This window comes from Podarcis muralis, chromosome 2 (genome assembly GCF_964188315.1).
Source record: "Podarcis muralis chromosome 2, rPodMur119.hap1.1, whole genome shotgun sequence".
Lineage (NCBI taxonomy): Eukaryota > Metazoa > Chordata > Lepidosauria > Squamata > Lacertidae > Podarcis > Podarcis muralis.
Window position 1 is genome coordinate 91,127,378 of NC_135656.1, and position 22,947 is coordinate 91,150,324.

The 22,947-nt window shown below is 44.0% G+C and overlaps 1 protein-coding gene across 8 annotated transcripts in view; it reads right to left on the reverse strand.

The window, feature by feature from the left end:
• ITPR1 (inositol 1,4,5-trisphosphate receptor type 1) overlaps positions 1-11,323 on the reverse strand; it is a 214,982-nt gene extending 203,659 nt beyond the window's left edge. For 5 of the 8 annotated variants that reach the window (XM_028719343.2, XM_028719345.2, XM_028719346.2 and 2 more), the window contains exon 1: positions 11,111-11,323. The gene's annotated coding sequence lies outside the window, so the exon portion shown is untranslated. Of the gene's footprint in view, positions 1-8,078; positions 8,186-11,110 lie in introns of all 8 variants that reach the window. The other 3 variants (XM_028719348.2, XM_028719347.2, XM_028719342.2) reach the window with 2 other exon arrangements.
• Between the last annotated feature and the right edge of the window lie 11,624 nt (positions 11,324-22,947).

The following is a 22,947-nucleotide window of genomic DNA, read 5'->3' on the forward strand; positions in this document are numbered from 1 at the left end:
TCCGACCGGGCGGTAGGGGCGGTACTTCTTCAACCGGGGAGGAGTATGTCAGAGTGGAGACCGTGTGCCTTCTTCTCGCGGAAGCTGAATAAATCCGAGAGGAACTACACGGTGTATGACAGGGAACTACTTGCCATTCACGAAGCGTTCCGGAGGTGGAGACATTTATTAATTGGGGCGCAACACAAGGTGCAAGTGTGCACCGACCACAAGAATTTAGAGTATTGGAGAACAGCTCGAGTGCTCAACCAACGACAAGTGAGATGGGCACAGGAATTCTCTAAATTCAACTTTGAAATTTGTTATGTGCCAGGTCCAGAAAACGTCAGGGCGGACGCTCTCTCACGCAAACCAGAGTATTGGGAGGGGGAGGGGGCGATTGAAGAGAGACATGTCATCCCTGAGGACCGCTGGGTGTGTGGGGCGGCGCTGGTGGGGCAACGAGAACTGGTAGAGGAAACGGAAAATGATGAATATGCCCAGGATAAGCTCAGAGGACTCAGGGGGGAGGGCGAGAGCCCCGAAGGTTTTGAGGAAAGAAATGGGGCATTGTATTACAAAGGGGCACTGTATATACCCGAAGGTGAATTGAGGGGGAGAGTACTCAAGCAGTTGCACGATAGCCCCACGGCGGGACATTTTGGGCAACACAAGACCATGTGGTTGGTTACCAGGGAATTCTGGTGGCCCAAGGTGAGGGAAGATGTAAGGGAGTATGTAAGAGGGTGTGACCAATGTCAGCGAGCCAAAGGGGAAAGACGGGCGCCGGCAGGGTTATTAGAACCATTACCCACACCAGAACGGCCTTGGGAAGCGGTATCAATAGATTTTATGACGGATCTGCCGAAGTCCAAGGGGAAAACAGCCATCATGGTAGTAGTAGACCTGTTAACAAAGATGTGCCACTTTGTAGCATGCTCACATGCAGTCACAGCGGAAGAAACAGCGAAGTTGTTTGTAGAACACATCTTTAGGTTGCACGGGGCTCCCTTGAGGGTGATCTCGGACCGCGGCAAACAATTTACTTCCAGGTTCTGGAGGAAGCTCATGAGCTTGCTGCACGTGGAAGTCAATTTTTCAACGGCCCGGCACCCTGAAACCAACGGGCAGGCGGAAAGAGCAAATGGCATTCTTCAACAATATCTGAGGTGTTATGTCAATGACAGAGAGAACGATTGGGTCGAAAAGTTGGCGCTGGCAGAATTTGCCTACAATAATGCGGAGAATGTGTCCACAGGGATGAGCCCCTTTTTGGCTAATTACGGGTGTCACCCCAGGGCATTTCCAGGGGAGGGAGGGGAGAGATGGAGCGTTCCAGCGGCTGAACATTTTGTAGAAGAGATGGAAGCGATCCATCATCAGCTCCAGCTCAACTTAGAAAGGGCCAAGGCACAATATAAGAAGCAGGCAGACAAGAACAGAAGGGAAGGTGAAACCATAAGGGTGGGGGATCAAGTGTGGCTGTCAACCCAAGGGTTGCCGTTCAAAGGGGGTTGTAAGAAATTGAGGCCCAGAAGATTGGGACCCTTTGAGGTCATTCAGCAGGTCAACCCGGTGGCTTTCAAACTCCGGTTACCCAACCACATGAAATTGCACCCAGTGTTCCACAGGTCGTTACTGTCACCATACAGGGGGGGACGTGAAGGGGAGCACGTCAGGGGACCAGCCTTGGAAGAGAGGGAACGCAGCAACCATGTAGCGGAAATCCTCGATTCCAGGTGGAAGGGAAATCAGGTAGAGTATTTGGTGGCGTGGGAAGGGGAACCGGAGTCAGAAAACACCTGGGTGACTGCAGGGGAGGTCAATGACGAGGTTTTAACAGAAACGTTCCACCAAAGATTCCCTAGGAAACCACAGCCGGTAGAAAGGTTTAGGAGGGAGTACTTCGGCACCACCGACGAGGAACAGGAAATGGAAGGATTCACGGAGTCGGAGTTGGAAGAGGGAATAGACTCCGAAGACGAGGAGTATCGAGAGACGAGGGACAGTAGCAGGTGGAGGGAAGTGTTCGAAACTTCGGACGATGAGGAAGGTTCTTTCAGGGGTTTTACTTCCTCCCAGCCCGGAGGGGAGGAGACGGGAGGGGGTGAAGGGGGCCCTGGAGGGGAGGTGGATGTCAGGGAACTGCCATCGGAAGGACAGGAGGTGCAAAGGCTCCCTCAGGTTGAAAGAGACGGAGCAGCTGAAGAGGGAACCAGTAGGGGGCGAGCAGGAACTTCCAGGGAAAGTGAGTCGGAGGGGTGGCTCAGAGACGTTTCCAGCGAAAACAGTGGAGAGGTCTCAGGACCTCCTATAGGGACACCCACGCCTCGCCGGAAACTGTCACGCAGAGAGTCCAGAAGACGTGTTTCCGTGAAAGAGCTTTTATGTTGGAAACGTTTCCGAAAGCAACCACTTTCGGATTCTACTAGCGATTGACGCAGCCATGCCGGAGGGGCTCCGTCACAGGCAGAGGTTTGAAAACCTGATCAAACTCTGAGGGACTTGCATTTTACGCACAAGCAGCTCATCATCCCACCACAGCTCCCAAGCATTTTGCCAAGTACTCAGGTGCTGCATGTCAACCTTCGTAGAAACTGGAGCTTTCTGCCCCCTAAAACCAGCATTTATCTTGTGATCCCTTGTAGTGCATTGGTGGGGTGGCTGGATGAACTCTTTAATCTTATGCTCACACACAAGCCTTTTCTCAACTTGGTCCAAGAAAAACGAGCAGACATCTTTCTTACCAGTGTGGAGTAATTCATTTATTATCATCATTTGGCACCCCACCAGCCTTTTGTCAGGGCAGATAAGGCCCTGAAGGAGGACTATGCTTTCTGGACAGTGGTGATGCCTCTGAGAGTCCCCTGCACCTTTAACACAGGCAGCAGTCAAAAAATCTCGCGTGCCGTCATTCTTTGCATGATGTATTTCTTTTATCTATTTAAACAATCTATATACCACTTAACTGCAGTCACCCCTGCGTGATTTACAAGGATACAATACAAAAAGCAAATGGCAGCTGAAACTATAAACCCACACTTCAATTAAAATGCTTGCTGGGATATTTAAAGAGTCTTCAGCAGGCCACAGAAGTTCTGCACAGAGGAAGTCAGTTCCATAAATTTGAGCCCGCAATACTAAATGTGCAGCTCCTGGTAGGATACGAGCCATGAATCTGAGCTACACGGGACCACTAACAGTCATTCACCTGAAGATTTCAGGGATCAGGCTGGGAATATAAGGGACTGGGCAGTCATTGAGTATCCTGGACCCCAATTGTTAAGGGCCTTGCAAATAAATACATACAAGAACCTTGAGCCTGCCCCAGTAGCATATAAGCAGCAGCCAGTGCAAAGTTTTGAGCCCCAGTGTTATGTGCTAGCACTAGTCTGTCCCCATCAAAAATCTAGCCACAGAATTTTGTGCCTGCTGGAGCCTCCATTCCAGGCACAAGCATACTTCTTATCTATTGGTATAAGAGAAGAGTGATGCTACACAGGGGCTGTCTCTGGTGCAGCTGGCAGAACGCTCAAGGTGGTACCTTACTTTTTCCAAGGCACACTTTAGCTCATCTTGTGGCACAGCAAATGCATTCCGGAAAACACTTACTGCTGGGAAGGTTAGTTCAGCTATAACTGTCCATAAAGGGATTCCAGGGAGGGTGGGAAATATACCTCAGACATTCTCAAAGCCTTCCCATGCCCAGCTGTGTTTCACTTTGAAATGGAGACAACATCCTCCTTCCCATTCACTGTGATTTAGAAACAAATAAAGGTGGCGGTACCTAGAGTACCTAGAGGGACGCGGGTGGCGCTGTGGGTTAAACCAGAGAACCTAGGACTTGCCAATCAGAAGGTCGGCAGTTCGAATCCCCACAACGGGGTGAGCTCCCATTGCTTGGTCCCTGCTCCTGCCAACCTAGCAGTTCGAAAGCACGTCCAAGTGCAAGTAGATAAATAGGTACCACTCCAGCGGGAAGGTAAATGGCGTTTCCGTGCGCTGCTCTGGTTCGCCAGAAGTGGCTTAGTCATGCTGGCCACATGACCCGGAAGCTGTACGCCGGCTCCCTCGGCCAATAAAGCGAGATGAGCGCCGCAACCCCAGAATCGGCCACTACTGGACCTAATGGTCAGGGGTCCCTTTACCTTTTACCTAGAGTTTAAGCTAGTTGAACCTGCAATTCCAACATGCAAGGGGATTAGTCATGGCATTACTCAGCAGGGAGAGAAAGACACTTTGTATATGCTCGGTGGCAGTGGGGAAATGAGTCAAAAGAGGAGTTCCAAGGCTGAGATCCGGGTCAGATTAAACCCAGCTCACCCACAAACAGAAATAAAAGAAGCCCTTGTCGATGTTGTCGATTTATTGTCTGTGATACTGCACCCTTTGCCAGCTGCAAGGGTTATGAGTGAGGCTACATGATTCTTCACTATTCATAGTTGTGGGTCAACCACATGCGCACTCTCCATCTAACGCACCCTAACGTTTTATCATGGAATGAATACTAGAACAGATTGCTCCAGTTCAGTTTCCTCCCCTGAGGTTGCCAAGAAGAATGGCAGGTACACACCAAGTTGTATTCTTCTATGATAGGCTTGGCATTCAAGCAAGCAGAGTAATTAGTTGCCTTGTCCAGCGTCCAAAAAGAATGCCATCTTGGATGTAATTTCTGGTGTGCAGAAGACTTCGGTTTGGCAAAGCTACCCATCTCAAATTAGCTCATCTGACTGTACAGCAACCTCACCAAGATTCTCAATCAGCATTTCTCAGACTGTGCAATAGGATGTCACAAGAGCTGAAACATGCATTGAAAAATCAAATCACTTTACTAAAGGTATCCATTACTATATGCCCTCAGAACAGGGAAGTCCCATGAAGCATCTATCTCCCCATCATCCTGAGAGAGTGGGAACATTTGCCTCAAGTTTCCCTACAACTGACAAGAGGCAGGGCATTCAGGAACATTACCTCTGCCCAGAAACAACAAACCTGTCTCCCAACTCATGAGTGACTAGGCAAAGAGGAAGATGGGATGCTAGGAGAAAATATTAACTGGGCTGCCTTGCAGTTGCAAAAAGGGTGCCTATCCATGGCTTTGGATAACTAATTGAAATAGCTCTATCTATATACAGTTTCAGCTATATCCAAATTACAAGCACGTAACTCCTCTCTGGTTTATTAACTGTTGCAAATCCAATTGCTGGGCACGAATCTACGATTCTTGCAATACAAGTGTGCCTTGAAAAAAGGAGTATAGCCTACACTTTCACTCAGAGCAGGGTGAGAGGGCTCCTCACAGAGCCGATAAAACTGATTACAGAAGATATATAACAGTTGGTCTAGCTTCTCAGGCACCCAGATAGGAAAGCAATTGCACTCAAAGGCCCACTGTCAACCTGAGGGAACACCTCTTAAGCAAATACCTGGGAACAAATCTAATGGCTTAGGATTCATTGCTTTTCTTTTGTGGAAACCCTTGGCTTTTAGCTAGGATTCCATACGAAGTCCTAAGCCAAGCTTGCTCGGCTGAAGTGGATAAAAAGCTGTATCCGTCTCAAAGCTCCACTTGCCTCCTCACACGCATCCTAATTTACTGCTTTTATTGCACCTTCACTCTCCCGCTTATACTTCACCAATGAGATTTCAGCAGAGGAGAAACACTTGATGTACTTGCTGCTCCATTAACCTGTGGACGATATCCACTCCCAGGGCTTTCATGCTGTCCATGTCTATGTGAGAATTCTGCATGGTAGCTACCACCTAATTGTCTGTCTCCTGCTACAATCACAAGAGCATCACCTATGAGCCTCAGGACGTTTGTAATGACCGGATTTATGTTTCTCACCTAACCACACTGGGTGCCCATGCTCTGCATGCAGAAGGTGGCAGTCCCAGTTCAATCAAGGCCTTGGCATCTCCAGTTTGGCCTGGGATAGACCCCTGCCTAAGATAGCTGCTGCCAATCGGTGTAGCCGAAACTAGGCGAAAGGGATCTGTAGTCTGACTCTGTAGAAGGAAGCTTCCCACGTTCCTAACATCCAGACACAAATAAAAGTCTCTTAACAATTGCCAGTAGTACCAGTCTTCTCACCAGGCAGCATACTGTTGTAAATTTTGGAGCCCTATTAGAGGAGTAATACACTGCTCAATTTAGTGTACTATTATTATATTGATTATTATTTCTCCTGTTACAGGTGGGGACTTTTTTGTGTGCTTTCTGGCTCCAGCAACAAGCAGTGTCTGATTAGTCTTTAAAAAGAAGTCAACAGGAAGCTAAAGAACACACAATTGAGAAGTATGTGGCTTTTTCCCCTCCTCAGGCCCAGTTATTGTAGTCCAGGAAACAACTAAATATTTAGACTGTTAGACTAGTTACCAAGACCCTCAGAACTAGCCAGCTGCAACTGCCCATCTTTTGACCATTTAAGACCATCTGCAGCCAAATCTGCAACAACATTCATGTGTGTTTATATAATACATCCTTTAACTTATGTATCAAGTATTCTTAAAAGCTTGAGAGAAGGGACAATGCACTCTCAAATGACTGTTAAAGAGGCCTATCCTAGCACAGCACTGCACATTCTTAAAAAGGCACCATGGAGGGTGAGGGGTGAGGGAGGATTCAAAAAGGAAAAACAGCAATTCAGAAGTACTGGCAATATTCAAAGTAGCAGCCTCTTTGCCCAGCTGAGATACAACTTTAATAGTTCTTTTCGAATTTATCTGATACAATGTACCTAGGGATCACTTTAACCCTGTGAACTTACCAGGTGGCTGCCAGGAAATTGCTACCTTTCAGCTTCCCATCTGTATTATGGGACCACAGACTCATTTGCCTTACATGGAAGCAAGACCTACCTTCCAGAGTTGCTTCTTGAGAGAAAAGCAATGACAAAACTAGGCAGCATCTTAAAAAACAGAGACATCACATTGCCGACAAAGGTCCCTATAGTTAAAGCTATGGTTTTCCCAATAGTGATGTATGGAAGTGAGAGCTGGACCATAAAGAAGATCACCGAAGAATTGATGCTTTTGAATTATGGTGCTGGAGAAGACTCTTGAGAGTCCTGTGGACTGCAAGAAGATGAAACCTATCCATTCTTAAGGAAATCAGCCCTGAGTGCTCACTGGAAGGACAGATCCTGAAGCTGAGGCTCCAATACTTTGGCCACCTCATGAGAACAGAAGACTCCCTGGAAAAGACCCTGATGTTGGGAAAGATTGAGGGCACAAGGAGAAGGGGACGACAGAGGACAAGATGGTTGGACAGTGTTCTTGAAGCTACAAACATGAGTTTGACCAAGCTGCGGGAGGCAGTGGAAGACAGGAGTGCCTGGCGTGCTCTGGTCCATGGGGTCATGAAGAGTCGGACACAACTAAACAACAACAATAATATAATGTGCGTGAAGCACTTTGGAAAATAACGTAACACTGACTCAGCTTGCAGGTGACAGAGGAACTCTCAGCGAGAATTGCTCTCCACTATCTCCAACTCTCTATTAAGTCAAGTCAGTTGTTGAATCCGCCCAGCAGCCTACTTCTGCCCACCCCCAAGGGTAGCACCTTGAAATCTGAACAGTGCCCTAAATGGTACGGTGCATGCAACCTTTTCAGAGCCCCACTGTGGCGCAAATATAGTATTTTCCCTCTCCTTATGAAAATGAAAGAAAGATATGACGTACACCAGTTTCACCTAACATGCATCTTCTAGTACAGCAGGAGCCAACATGGTGCTTCCTACAGATGTTGTGGGACTCCATCTCCTATCAGCCCCAGCCAGCATGGCCAGTGGTGAGGGCTGCTGGGAGCTGTAGTCCAGCAACATGTAGAGGGCACCACAGAAAGTGGCTATGCTTGTCCACTCCTAATTGCAATGGAAGCTACCTCATTTTATACCAAAGATGGTAATGTGACTGTTGAAATTGAGCCTTTATCATTATACTCAACCTGCTTTGTGATAGTTCAGTCTTTTAGCATAATGTGATCAACAGCTAGAGACTTAATTGTGATGAATTCAGACAGTGAACTCAATGGGGCTTCCTTCTGAATTGACATGCACGGGATTGTATTAATAACAGGTAGGATGTAGTACTGACCAAGTCAATATCCCATTGATTTGAATGTGCAGCCTACAGATCTAGCAAGGTCACTGAAAGTAGACTCCACTCTTGGAAGAGACGCTTATTCCACCTATCACAAGGATCTAAAAAGTGAAGGCAGGGGAGAGAGAGAATATTACATTTACAAATGATTAAAGTGGAATATTGATCAGCATCAAATCCATGCATGCAAATATTGGCTTTGCTTAAATTGAAGTTTTTCTCTACTCCTCCCCATCATCCAAGCAATTTTAGGGATACTTGGAATATATGGAGACACCCTTTAATAAGCCTTACGAACAGCAATAAAGGGGAGAGGATCACAGCAATTCCCTCAACGTCAACTTGCTCATCTTTAAAACGGAACACCCACACTCATAGGGTTTTTGTGCAGATGTGTTACCTATTGCAACAAACTGTGCAACAGCTATAAAGTGCAACGGAACATCATCACTACAAACATCAGTCTCTTTACCTACAGATTGGAAGACAGGCCAAGAGGCCTGCCGTTTCCTGGTTCCAATCTGGAATTATTTTTGACAAACGAAGTGTTGTGGTGCCTAACAGCTGCATAAAATAGCAGAAAGTATTAAAGATGGAATTCTGAAATACTGATTGGTGGGAGAGAAATGCTTTGCTAAGTAAGAATCAGCATGCCTTGGGCAAAGGGAAGTCCTGTATCACTAGTCTTTTAGATCTAAGTGTGATAAACAGGTTGACTGGAGGGTCTTGTACAGCGCATACTTAGGCTCTCAAAAAGTCTGTCACTAAAGGTGAAGTGGCAGTCACTAAATAAGACAGGTGCACTTACGCATCAGCAACTGGTCAAAACAAACAAGCAGCAGATCATAAAGCATTAAGTGGACAATAATTGCAGTGCAGGAATGTAAACTGTGGTGCCCCAGCAAGGATCTGTACTGGTACCGATGCTATTTAATCTGAGTCAGGGTGAACAGTAACGTAGCCAAGATGACACTAAATTATACAGATGCAAAGAGCTCTAAATGAATTACTTCATGCTGGCTGAATGGCCAATAGAACAGCAAATGGTGTTTTATATAAGCAACTATAAAGTAATGCACACTCTCAGTCACAAACTTAGGTATGTTATATATTAATCACACACAAGCATGTACACATGCAGATGGTGTCTATCTGCAATTTTCCAGGAAAGAAATCTTAGGTTTGGTGGCAAGCTCAATGAAAGTATTATTTAAACATCTATAGACCACTTTCAGTCTAAAATATCAAGGTGTGCTCTAGCAGTAAACATGGTCAATTCCTTGCTATGTATTATTAATAAAAGGACTGAAAATAAAATGGTCAGTATCATAATGCCCTTATGTAAATATATGGTGCAGCTGCATTTGGAATTTTGTATCCAGTTCCAGCACCCTCATTAATAAAAACTAAACACTACATTAAACACTCCACCAGCTGACAATTATTTCTCATTTTACCTATTGTTTCATTCATTGTCAACAGGTGCAGGTGTAGGGAACAGGTCTCTTAAAGACTACACATATCTCCTTTTCGTCAAACATTCAGTTCCTGCACACTGCATGTACCCAACTGTTCAGCTACCTCCACAGGAGAACTGCACCATGGACTACTGCATGTGTGAACACAACCTGGGTGTTTTGTTTGCTTTTCCCAAGAAGGCATCATTCTGACAGACTTCTACAGCATTAGAACCTCCCACCCCCCCAAAAAAAATACTAGACACCTAAATCTCTAAGCAGGTGCTTCCCAAACCTTTCCCCTCCTATGGGGCACTTGAAAACTGCTGATGGTTTTGGCCGACCACTTGATGATTTTTCTGCCTGTTGCAGCAACTGCTATGCACTGTGCTAGACGCCGCATGATTTTTAAATGGTATTTTTATTGCTTGTTTTATACCATGTATCACAACTTGGATCCCACAGAGTTCAAACTACAATGCAATGAGTGACACATACAAAGCCGTAAAAATACAATTTAAAAACCGATATGAATCTGTAATGTGGGTGTGCTGTGGACCATCTGAATGAAGTTCATGAGTGGTCCACGGACCACAGTTTTGGAATCCTTGCCCTGAACTAAAGTGAAAGGAATTTTAAGAACCTTAAAAAGAAAAAAATGAACCCATTAAAACTCCAAAAGGCAACCTTGCACATGCCCTTCCCACATTAACTCGGGCCAATTTGTGTCAGCTTCCTTCCACTCTGTTTGATGCAAAAGCAATCAAGTTAATAACTTAGGAACTCGTGTTGCTCCCCACAAGTCAGAAGTTTGCTGCCAAAAAAACAGACCTACAGAAGGCTAGAGAAGGCTCGACTCTCGCTTAAGACGACAGCAGAGATCCGAGGGGGGAAATCTGCCAGTGTTTCCAAGAAATGAAGGCGAGTTTAAAAACGGAAGGGGAGAGGATGTCGAGCCGCAACATCTTGCCGAGACCTTTGGGAATCACCCGTGTTTTAACCCGTCTCTCTTTTTTTTCCGCCCAAACACCAACCGCACACACACAATCACACCTCTCGGATCCCCGCTCTAACACCCGCCTCCTTATCAGTCTGCTGCATCAGTAGCCATGAAGTTTTAACAAGCCGGGGGACGCCGCCTTTCAAAAGAGGTCGATGCCTTCCCCACATGATTCAAGCAGCATTTTTTTTTCTTCCTGTCGCTGTCAAGAGTTGCAAACTTGGGCGGGGGGGGGGGGGGCTGGATTTAGGATTCAAGAAAGGAAGGAAAAGGGAGCGTTATTTGATCTGTTGCTTCTTTCCCCGCCGCCGCCAAAGCCACAATCCCTCCTGTATAAACAGGATCAGGGTGATCTGATAATAAGAAAGGCAAGCCAAAAAATAAAATATTTTTTTTTAAATAACAACCCACCGGAGGAGGTTTGTAAAGGGCTGCAACGAGAAGCTTGGAAACTAAGGCGAGTCGAGGCTGGGCTTTTGAGCCTCCCCCTCCCCCTGGAGGGGAAAAGCCAACTTCTGCTGTTTCTGGTCTCTTGTCACTGCCGCCCCCCGCTGCCTTTTGCCTTTTACCTGATTGCATAAGGGGCTCGGCTCGCCCTGGAGCTGGAGCGGGTTAGGAGCCGCTTTGTAATCCCATGTTCCCGGAGGAAGCCCTGTTGCCCCTGCCGAGGAGCTCCGTGAGGGATGGAGGCTCGCTAGCCCCCGCTCCGGCTCCCAGCCCTCCTCAGCCAAGAGCTGGCTCAGCAGCACATCCACATGGTTACTGCACTTCTCGGGCTCTCTGCGGCTGATTATATAGTCCCCGCCGGCTCCATGGGCAATGTAGTCTCCGCCGGAGAGATCCTGCCGCCCGCTGCTAGCTGGCGGGGCCTCACCGCGGAACTACGATTCCCAGCATGCACCCCGCTCCAAGGGTGGGCTGCTGAGGGAGGCTCGCGGACGGGGCAGTGTTACGCTCCCTGTGTCAGATCAAAAGGAATGTGTTGCAAATGAGCGCTGGAAGCCAAAAGTATTTCCTAAACCGCTATTGGCTGAGCTTTTTTCCTTTATCCCCTCCCCGCTTTCCGCCTGTAAACCAATTGTTTGGCCCAAAAGCAGCCCACCTTCCCCATCTCCAGTATAGGGAGGGGGTTCCAGAGGAATTTTGTTTGGAGCATTTATTTCCTCGCCCCCTCCCAATAATTTTGGAGGCGGTCAACTGTCCTTTGAGCTGTCTTGGAATCAGCCAATAATTTCAACCATCTGTGACATTAAAAAAGAGAGAGAGTCTGTTTTGGGACAGGATTGAGCAACATGCATATGTAGTATATATTGGAAATCTCCTTGTAATAACTATTATGAAAGGAAGGGGGGGAGTGATGACAGAAAGACAACTCATTAGTCTAAGGATCAGCCAGATGTAAAAGTACGCAGCAATATGCTGGTTTGCGACAAAGGACATAAAAACACCCCATACTGCTATGAGTTTGTGGCTGGGACCAATAATTAAGGCTTGTGTGTTAAAACTGTGTGTCCGGTTCCCACATGTTAGACTCTCATCAAGACCTGCATGTGTGTAAGACACCTCTTTCATCCTAGGGAATCAACAAGTGTTAAAAACTAATTAAGTCAGGATAATTTCCTTTTGAGGTGATGGCCTGGGGATGACTCATTAAGACAACAGCAAGGATCAAAGATGAATCTCACCTGCAGAAGATAGTTTAAAAAGACAATGCTAGCATTTTAGGCTAGAGTTTAGGGATTGTGGTTAGGAGTTATGCAACAGAGTTAGTAAACTAGTCTGGAGAGAGAGAGAGCCAGAGAGCAATATTTGAGAGCAATGGCTGGCATAATGCCAAAGCTGCTGTGGCTATGGAAGATGCAAGAACCTCTGGCTGCAAACCCCTCCATCACAACCTCAGGTTGTATATAGGTGTAAATAAACCATATATCATAAGGACACCGCAGTCTCTGCTGTGCTTCATTTTCAAAAGGAAACACAGACCCTGGGTAGGCATGTCTGGTACCCCTGGAATCTTGCACTGCTGTGGAGAAGGGTGGTGTTTAACTGCATTGGAATAATGGGGTCTGTAGTTTGTTAAGGTTACTGAGAGCTGTAGCTCTGTGAGTTCTCAGGATTGTCTGGGGGAAGCTACTATATGTGGTGATGGATGGCTTGCATGAGATGTAAGTGTTGTTGAGGCAGTTGGGAGCAGTGACTATAGTGCTATTGAATTAAATATACATGTAAATAGTCAATTTCCCAAAAAATGCAATGTGGTCACATTTGATTTCAAAAGAGGAAACTTTTCCCAAATGAGATTGATAAAAAATAAGTTGAAAGGCAAAGTCAAGAGGGTCAAAACACTGTCCTGAAAGAAATGTGGGCTGTGCAATAGTGTAGGATTTCAGTTTAATGGGGTTTGCACTTAAAAACTTCCCAATTAATGGGAGGGAGGATGCCATTTGGATTTCCTCCCTCAACTATCAAGACATCTTGGTGCCAACTCTGTCCTGGTCTCTGCTTATAGTATGTTGCTTTACCAGAAGCACGTCAGTCATATTGAGAGTTCTGCAGGGGATCAGGCTAAGCAGGATTCGACCTTGGAGCAGCAGGCTGTGGTTGATTACCTTAATTTCCAGCAAAGGTTTTATGGTTACAATCCACCAACCACTGGCACTAATAATGCACAGCACTTCCACTAACCCATGCAATCAACAGATCTAATCCCATTTAAATGCAAGCTTGATGGTTTAAGTGGTTTGTCAATGGCATCGTAAACCCCCTTAAATGGTTTTTGACTAACACTGCACAGTGTGAAGCAATGGGGAAAGTTACTTTTATTAGCAATAGCAATGGGCACATTGTTGAATTTCTGTGAAGTTTGCAGAACTGTTTTGGAGTCCTTGTCCCAAATAGAGGGACAAGGTCACTGAATTTACGTACCACAGGAAGTAGTGTGCTAAGATTCAGCCTTTGTTTATATTCACATTTGCACCAGTGATGCACAGGGTGGCTTCAGTTAGGATGGACTGAAGCCTTGGAGAACTTCTCCTTGGGAAGATAGACAACACTGAACAATCCTAGATGTGCCTATAGCTTGACCCAGCATAAGACATCTAGGCTTAAACCAGAGTTTTAAGTGGATGATCAAAGTTGATGTAAAAATGGATTTCCTGCATCTGTAGCAGATAGGGTTATATTACCCTGAAGAAACCTTCTATTATCCTCTTACCAGGGAGTAAGTTCCATTGAATGCAATGGGGCTTATGTGTGAGTAGATATAAGTGAACTATGTAATAATGGTAAAGCATGTCATATGCTGCAAAGGGCTACTAGAATATTAGTGCATTTATATGAAGTTCATGTCTTATTTTAAAATGTGCTTTATTTCATTTTTGCAGCCCTACAGACTTCTTGTGGTTGGCAACCCAAGGAGCCGTGCTTGTTTTTTAAAATGGAAATCCTTAACAAATACTTCCCCACCCTTCTATATTGTTCAAATCACTCTGACCTTACGTAGCTGCAGAGGTTTTTTTTGTTTAAAGGGGGAGTTGTAACTAAACAAGGTTATGTAACAGCCAACATCCATCAGTTGGAACTTACTGTTGTTTAAAAGTGTATTTTATTCAAAAATCCCACTAATAGGATTAGACACAGTTCCCATTAGCAATCTTATTACTACTTGTTCACAGTACTCAGATCCCAACTTAGTTTCCCACAGGCAAGGGAAGAAGGAACATGCTCGTTTGTTTAAAAATTTCCCACTGGCATTCTTTCTTAAACAAGCATTTAAATATATAGTACATTCACACACAGCCTGGCTTATTCTATGTAGTTTCACCAAAGCAGATGTACTGAATGAAATGTGCTCATGTTCTCTTGTGTCTTCCCCAGGACTCTTCAACCTCGGGGCCCCAGATGTTGCAATACAATTCCCATCGTCTCTCACCCTTGGCTAAACTGGTTGGGGATTATGGTAGTTGTGGTAGTCCAGCAAAATCTGGGAATCCAAGGACACTGACAACAGGCTATGTGTGCAAAGTGCTTTGTCTTCAAGGTTCCCACCAGTAGAGTTCTTCCCAATGTGCTCTAACTGTGCACAATCTGCCATAGCTGTCAACTTTCCCCTTTTCTTGCGAGGAATCCTATTCGGAATAAGGGAATTTCCCTTTAAAAAGGGGGAAACGTTGACAGCTATGTCTGAGACTAGAAAAAATATTTCCCCATAACGTGCAGCCCCCTCATCTAATTAACAGCATCCCTGGATAGGATTTGCATATGGGTGGTAGTATGCTATGATTATGCCCTATCCTATACTCTACAGTAGCGACATGTAGAGCAGAGGAACAAAAAAGGAGCCCTACTGGACCAGATCAAAGACCCCTCTAGTAGTCTTTTCTCATAGTAGTCAACCAGATGCCTGTGGAAAGCCCACAAGCAAGTGGAACCTGAGTGCAACAGCACTCTTCCCATGTGTAATTCACAGCAAATGGTAATCAGAGGCATACCAATTCTGAAACTGGAAGTATACAGCCATTGTGTCTTGTAGCCATTGATAGCTTTATTCTCCATGAATTTGTCTAAGCCGCTTCTAAAGCCATCCAAGTTGGTGGCCTTCACTTCATCTTGTGGTACCAAATTCCAGAGAGAAAACTGTGCGCTGCTATAGTAATTGTAAACTTAATTTTTCCTTCTCCAATAGGACTTCATTTCCCACTAATTCCTTGTGCCAGCTGTGGGGTCACTGTAAAGTTGAAAAGCCTCTCTTCATATCAACCAGCCTGGAACCAGCAATCATCATCTGAGGCCCTTATTCAAGGTCTGGAGGGTGGCAGCATGAGAATGGGCCTTTTCTGCGGTGGCTCCCCGTTTATGGAATACATGCCCCAGGGAGGCCTGCCTGACACCCTTGTTACATATCTTTAGATGCCAGGCAAAAAGCATTTCTCTTGTCCCAGGCCTTTGGCTAATTCAACAAACTATGGCCTTTGAAACTCAGGAAGTGGGTGTTTATTGTTTTTGTTTGTGACTATGATATGTATTTTTCTATTGTAAACCACCCTGTGAATCCTCACATGAAAGGAACAACAACAACAACAACAACAACAACAACAACAACAACAACAACTGGGCCATCAGTCTGAGGTCAGTGAGATACATATGTTTGATGTATTTCAGAGGCACAGCAGGTACTACCCCATGCCTTCACAAGCAAAGATGTTGATCCAACAATATCGCTGTTAAGTTGTGGGTGAACATATCAGACGACACAGCGATTTTTCAAACAGCTCTTGTTTATTCACAGGCCAGAACAGAACTGAACTGAAGGATTTGGCCAGCCTGCTTTTATAGACCTCCACTAGAACACAACAGTAACCATTTTCTGTAACTATCCAATCACTGAACATCACTTTCAATCCCTTATTTGCATATGTGGACCTGAGTGAAAACTATCTACCGTATCCCCCTGCTGGCCCAGGGTGAGAACTTCAGTACATAACAATCACATCCTCTGCAACTCTGTGAAAGGGGTGGGCACAACTTAGCACAGCAAGACTGGTGAGGAGATGGGACAAGGTGATGAAAACCTGCCTTTCACTGGGACCTTCCCCAGGATTCTCTTCCTCAGGCTCTCTGATCTGGGTAGGTATCTTCCCAGCTCACTGGATTCCTCCACCCCAGGTCACTCCTCTGGTCTGCCCTGTCCTAGCCATCACCCCCAGGGCCCATGACAATCTGGAAGGATATAGACTATGGCAGAGCTTTCCAAATTTTTCATGTTGGTGACACACCTTTTAGACATGCATCATTCTGCGACACAGTAATGCAGTTTTACCAGCCAACCGGGGGTTAAACTAACCCTTTTCCAGCCCCTGGAGGAGTGTGGGGAGCGTTCACACAACACACCTACACACTGCAGCTGACACACTGACATGTCACGACACACAGATTGGAAAGCTCTGCACTATGGTATAAATGTGTTCTGCCTCTTTTTAGCCATTGCAGCAGCAGACTTTTACTAGCGTTTAGCAGACGCAATAGTGACATGTTAAGCCAGCACATCTGAGAACTTGAGCCAGGACATTTCTTTCGGTGGTGGCAGCAGCATATCTTACATCACACTGACATTTTCATGCCCCGTGCCAATTCTTCTTAGAAGAGAAATCCATTTTTAAAATTTGATTCAAACATCTCCAGGGCCATTGGAACAGAAATACACCAGATGGTAGCATAAAAATGTTCTCAGAAGGAAACGTGGGAAATGCAAGGTAATGCTGCAGAACAGAATCACATCCAATGCCGACATATTTCAGCAAAGTAAACAGGACAGAGGGCTGATTCTTTAACGGTACAACCAAGACAACTGTATTCTTGCATGCCTATATCAAATGCGTGGGGAAATATTTCTTAGCACTTAGAAGGTTGATAGAGATTAACAGGCCAATATATAAGATTTTCTCCCTAGGTCATAATACAGTACTAGAACTCAGGGTCATCCCCTGATTGGCCGGAGATTCTGGGCAGGCAGAAGAAAGCACATCGTCACACAGCGTGCAATTTCTTTATGGAATCTGCTGCCATAAGTTGCTATCAGATGGTGCCTTTAAAGGAGGCTTAGACAAATACATACAATCTAAAGCCACCAAGGGCTACTAGCTTTGTACTACCCCCAGTATCAGAGGTGGTGCCTCTGAATACCAGTTGCTGGGGAGTGAGGTCTTCTGCTCTTGTCTTGCTTTATGGGCTTCCTAAAGGCATCTGTTTGGTCACTGTGAAGAACAGAATGTTGGACTTAGATGGACCTTTAGTCATACCCATTAGGGATGTTCTTATGCAAACCTCTCCACCCAGCATGCAAGTTAAACCTAACTGCTGTCAGTTTTAAACAGAGACTAAAATTAGATGAATCTAAAGCAACATCAAAATGTTAAAATATGTTAAAAGACCTGGGAGAAAAGGAATGTCTTCATCTGCCACCAAAAAAAGTCATTAAACAAAGTTCAGTGGATAAAATAAATAAATAGTTGCATTCGAGAGTGCCTGAATCCGTGGAGGATAGGTCTATAAATGGCTATTAACCATGACAGCTATTAGAAAGCAATATATTGAAAGCAATGTCATCATTTTTTCAATTTTTTAATTTGTATACCGTCTTTCTATCTTACAATACTCAAGGCGGTTTACAAGCTGAAGAAACAAAAAATGTACATCTTATAACAATCTAATGCAATAGAAAAATGTGATGATAAAACAAAACTTTAAAATAAGCAACCTACATCAAAAAGTAACATTCAACAATTTTTAGAGTAGTATAAAATAATATCAGCATATAAAAGTTAAACAGAAATCCACTCAACAGTTACAATAAATAATTTCTAAACTATAATCAATAAAACAACGGCAAGCCATAGTACATAAAATAATACAATATAAATTGAGAAGCATACAGATATATTGCCTGCAACCATGAAAGCAATATATTGTCACACGCCACCCCAGTCTCTGAGCAGTGCAAGATTCCAGGGGTCCAGGTGCTTACCCAGGGTTCGTGTTTCTTTCTGGGAATAAGCCACAGCGGAGACTGTGGTGTCTTTATGATATATGGCTTATTTACACATATATACAACCTGAGCCTATGATGGAAGTGTTCACAGCATTAACATCCCAAAAGGGTCTTGCTTCTCCAGGCTTTGATTCAAGCATAAATCAGCCACGGTTTCTTCTCTGCCTCTTTAGCCCATAGCTTTTTTTCCAGGTGACACATTACACATACTTTTCAATTCTAAACTCTGGTTTTTGTCCCACTAACTATCCAAGAGAGGGAAGAGGACCCCCACTCCCTTTGGCACAGAGGCCCCTTTCCTTGGCTCTCTTAATGGCCCATCCCCCACGTGACCACTTCATGAGAAAGATATCTTGATTTATATTTTCACAGTTGCCAGGATTATAGGGATTAGAAGTCAAACTCATCACAATATTATTAAATGCCTGTTGATCAGCAGCAACACAGGGTGAAGGCTAGAGGGTTGTGTTTGTGAACAAGCCTACTGGATTGGGATGCACATTTGGACTGTGTCCACATTATACCTTTTCAGAACATTTGAAGTACATTCCTTCCCTCAACGAATTCTGGACAGTGTAGTTTGCTAAGAGTTGCTGGGAACTGTAGTTCTGTGAGGGGTAAACTACATTGCCCAGAATTCTTTGTGGGAGAGAATGTTTTTTAAATGTGCTTTAGAGGTATACTGTGAACGCATCCTTTCTGAACGTAGTTGCTGAATTCTGTTCCTCACCCGAAAAAGTGGTAGAAAGGTGGAATGATTGTTCTGTGCACTTCACACCAGGGAATACAAACAACCCATTATTACAAGATGAAAGGATATTTAGCACAGCCCTGACCCCAAAAAACAACATGAGAAAATTGGCTTCCTAATTAAATTTGATCTCAGTTTGTTTTTGTTTTACTCTCCTGCTTTGCTAAAGATGTCACAATGCTGGAGGGAACCAAGACAGATAAACGGAAACCATGCTTGTGCAAGCTTTCAGCTCTGTATTCTTAACTCCCTGGAAACTTCCAAGGCTGGGGGAAAGAACTTTGTTAATATGTTCCTATCCAAAGCCTAAAGACAACAAATCATTCCTATGCCTTCGTTATAAGAGGCTGCTTATTTTTATTTCACAGGACAAAATAAATGTTCTGTTCAAATTAAGATGACATTTAATATGCTTTAACTGTAAAAATGAATTAATGAATATTTCTTTTCTTTTGAGGGCTGATCTTGCTTTCTCAGTGTCTGGCTGGCTGCCTGCCTGCCTGCCTGCCTGCCTGCCTGTTGAACTCACCATTCTCAACATCTTCCATCTCCCCTGTAGCTGTCCATGCTTAGATCTTAAGCACCTTATTTGGAAAAAAAAGCTCCACTGAAATGAATATGACAAGTGTGGCAGACTCATGCCATACATTAAAAAAATAATAATCATGGGAACTGTAGTTTCCCTTTCACAGAGACACAATTCCCCAAACTTTTAACAAACTACAGTAAGCAAGTAAGGTGCACAGGACTAGCACCACCTCTTTTCCTGTAGTAGTAGTAGTAGTAGTAGTAGTAGTAGTAACAACAACAACAATAATAATAATACTACAGTGGTACCTTGGTTCTGAAACGCCTTGGTACTCACACAACCTGGAACCCAAACACTGCAAAGTAAGTGTTCCAGTTTGCGAACCTTTTTTTTGGAAGCTGGACATCCTCCGTTTGGAGTGCCACACTTCCATTTTGAGTGTTATGCCGACGTCTGTCTGTTTTTGCTATTTATTTTGCATTTTTGTTTTTGCGGCTCTTTTTGTATGTGTGTGACTGTGTGGAACCCAGTTCAGCTATTGATTGACTGATTGTATGGCTCCAGTATATTGTTTATTGCTTTCATTTTATGGATCAATGGTCTCGTTAGATAGTAAAATTCATGTTAATTTGCTGTTTTAGGGATTGTTTTTTAAAAGTCTGGAACGGATCAGTCGATTTTGCAGTCCTTTCCATGGGAATGCGCGCCTTGGTTATTGAATGCTTTGGTTTGGGAAAGGACTTCCGGAACGGATTAAGTTTGAGAATCAAGGTACCACTGTAATAATAATAATAATAATAATAATAATAATAATAATAATAATACATTTTAATATCTAGGTAAACAAGCATAGAACACCCCAAATGAAAACTACAGGATGCAAAAAAGAAGAAATAGAAATACAGTGGTACCTCCGGTTAAGAACTTAATTCGTTCTGGAGGTCTGTTCTTAACCTGAAACTGTTCTTAACCTGAGGTACCACTTTAGCTAATGGGGCTTCCCATTAGAACTATGTATCAGTATTGTGCTTTGTCCAGTCTGGTCAATCTGAACTGGGCCATCTTTCTACACCCTTGTTTGCCTCATGGACCACCCCACTTGAACATGCCCTTGCATAGCCTTGCATGTTCCTTGTTTGGGGCTCTGTTTCCCCGTACCTAGGATTGGCCCTGGATAGTCCTGCTTTTCCCCATGCTACCACTGGCAAATACCCAGATCCCACCTAGCGCATGTAGGACCCAATGGTTGAAATTCAGTTTGGCAGCTCTGTGCCTTTGGATCCCATCATCTCAAAGTATTGTAAGGAGTTGCATTTGCCTTGGATAGAAATGAGCTGAAGGGAAATTATTTGTTGCAAATGCAGTTGGACGTACCTTGCTTTTTAGCTGATTTACCGATCTAAATGACAGCTTAAAAGTGAATGTCTGATGTGTTCATTTCCTCTTTATGACACATCGTGAGTTTTTCTATTAAGTGCGATGGAGTTTTTATAGAACCAGGACTATGTGCAGACCCTTAAGACGGGAGATAGCTTTTGCTTTTGAAATTGTAACTCATCCCAGTGCAACAAGGGTGAGCCAGCACCAGATTTAGGGCAGTGTGGGTGCTTCCCCTGCACAGGGTGCCGAGCCGAGGGGGTGCAAATAATAAAAGATTAAAAAGGAATTATTGTGAAAATAAGAAACATTTTGTCCTTGATCAGGGTGCCATATTACCAGGTCTACCCTGGGTGAGCTGTTCGTGGTGGCAGGCTTTCAACACCTTTAGCTGCTTTGGATGCACATCTGGATGAGTACCCCTTTCTACCCTGTAATTATTACTTGAGTTCTGTTGCAACATCTGGGTAAGTCTTTTCATGTAGGTGAAGGTGCACATCCTCATTAAGGGACGCCAGTGGTTGCAAAGCTGCTCAGAGCTTGAGCTGAATTGCTAACAGAAAATATAATAAGAATAATAAGAATCAGAATAATTTATTATTTCTACTCCGCCCATCTGGCTGGGTTTCCCCAGCCACTCTGGGCAGCTTTCAACAGAACATTAAAAACAGAATAAAACTTCAAACATTAAAAACTTCCCTAAACAGGGCTGCCTTCAGATGTCTTCTAAAAGTTGGATAGTTGTTTATTTCCTTGATATCTGATGAGCGGGCGTTCCACAGGGCGGGTGCCACTACCAAGAAGGCCCTCTCTGCCTGGTTCCCTTTAACCTCACTTCTCGCAAATATTAAGCTGTAATCTAATTGTTACAACGGCGAGAATTAGGGTTTCCAGATGGCTTCTGTTTTAGGTAGTGCCCCCTGTTTTAAAGGATTATCTCCCATGTCACAAATTCACAGGCCTTCAAAACACTTTAACTACTATTTATTTATAATAATGATAATAATAATAATAATAATAATAATAATAATAATAATAATAATAATAATAATAATAATAATTTATATCCCGCCCTCCCCAGCCGAAGCCGGGCTCAGGGCGGCTAACAACACTAAAACAGTGCAACATTATAAAAACATTATAAAAATTAATTAAAATACAAATTGATGGCAAGCATAGCCAGAAATATTGATTTCATACTCTAGGTTGCAGGCTTTATTCTCCTCTTCTCTCTCACACATTCACACTATGGGTAAAATGGAGATGAGTCTCTGTGATGGGGTGGGGGAGCCTATAGACTCATTTCCTCAGACTTTCCCCCAAATATAGACAGTGTGGGATGTGGCTGGCAGGGGATGTGGCAGTGAGATCATAAACAAGATTATCCATTAACAGCTGCTATTGATTTCAGTGGGATTTACTTCCACATAACTGTGCTTGCAGTCTAAGAAATTTATTAGACTACAATCTTTTGCCAACTACAGTCCACTTCATCGGGTGAATGAAGCCTTATTCTCCTGCAATTTCCAGTTGACTAAGAAGAGGGATTTATTGTTAAACCATTCTGGAAATTGCAGTTCTGTGAGAGGAATAGGTGTCTCCTAACTATGCTAAGCACCCTTAACAAACTATAGTTCCCAGGATTCTTTGGGGGGAAATGTTGACTGTTTTAAGTGGTATGATACCGCTTTTAATGTATAGTGCAGATGGGGCCTCATTAACAATGTGTGTGTATAAACACAGGGTAACACTTTATTTATCTCAAGTAGTGAGCTGTGATGCACACACATTTATGGCACAATAATGTGCTAGTTTTTAAATGCCACAAGGCTTTTTAGTTGCTTATGCTGCAGGAGACTAACATGGCCACTCCTTTAGAAATTATAATTATGCTGAAGTCTTACAGTCCACGAGGGCATATTAATCCTCCCCTGCCCCCTCCCCAAATCTGTAAAGTAAATATGACCAAAAATAAATAGATAAACATAAAGGATCCAATACCTGATCAAAAAGTAATGAACTGTAATTATGCTTAAAGTTGGTAAACAGTAGTTCTGATATTGGGATTCACTGTGGGAAAAAATATGAATAATACATGAGAGCTGTAGTCCCAAACACACTCACTAGGGACTATGTTCTGTTGAACTCAATAAATCTGTTTATGATCATGTTGCAAGAGCTTCCAAACAGTGTGCAGTGGTTT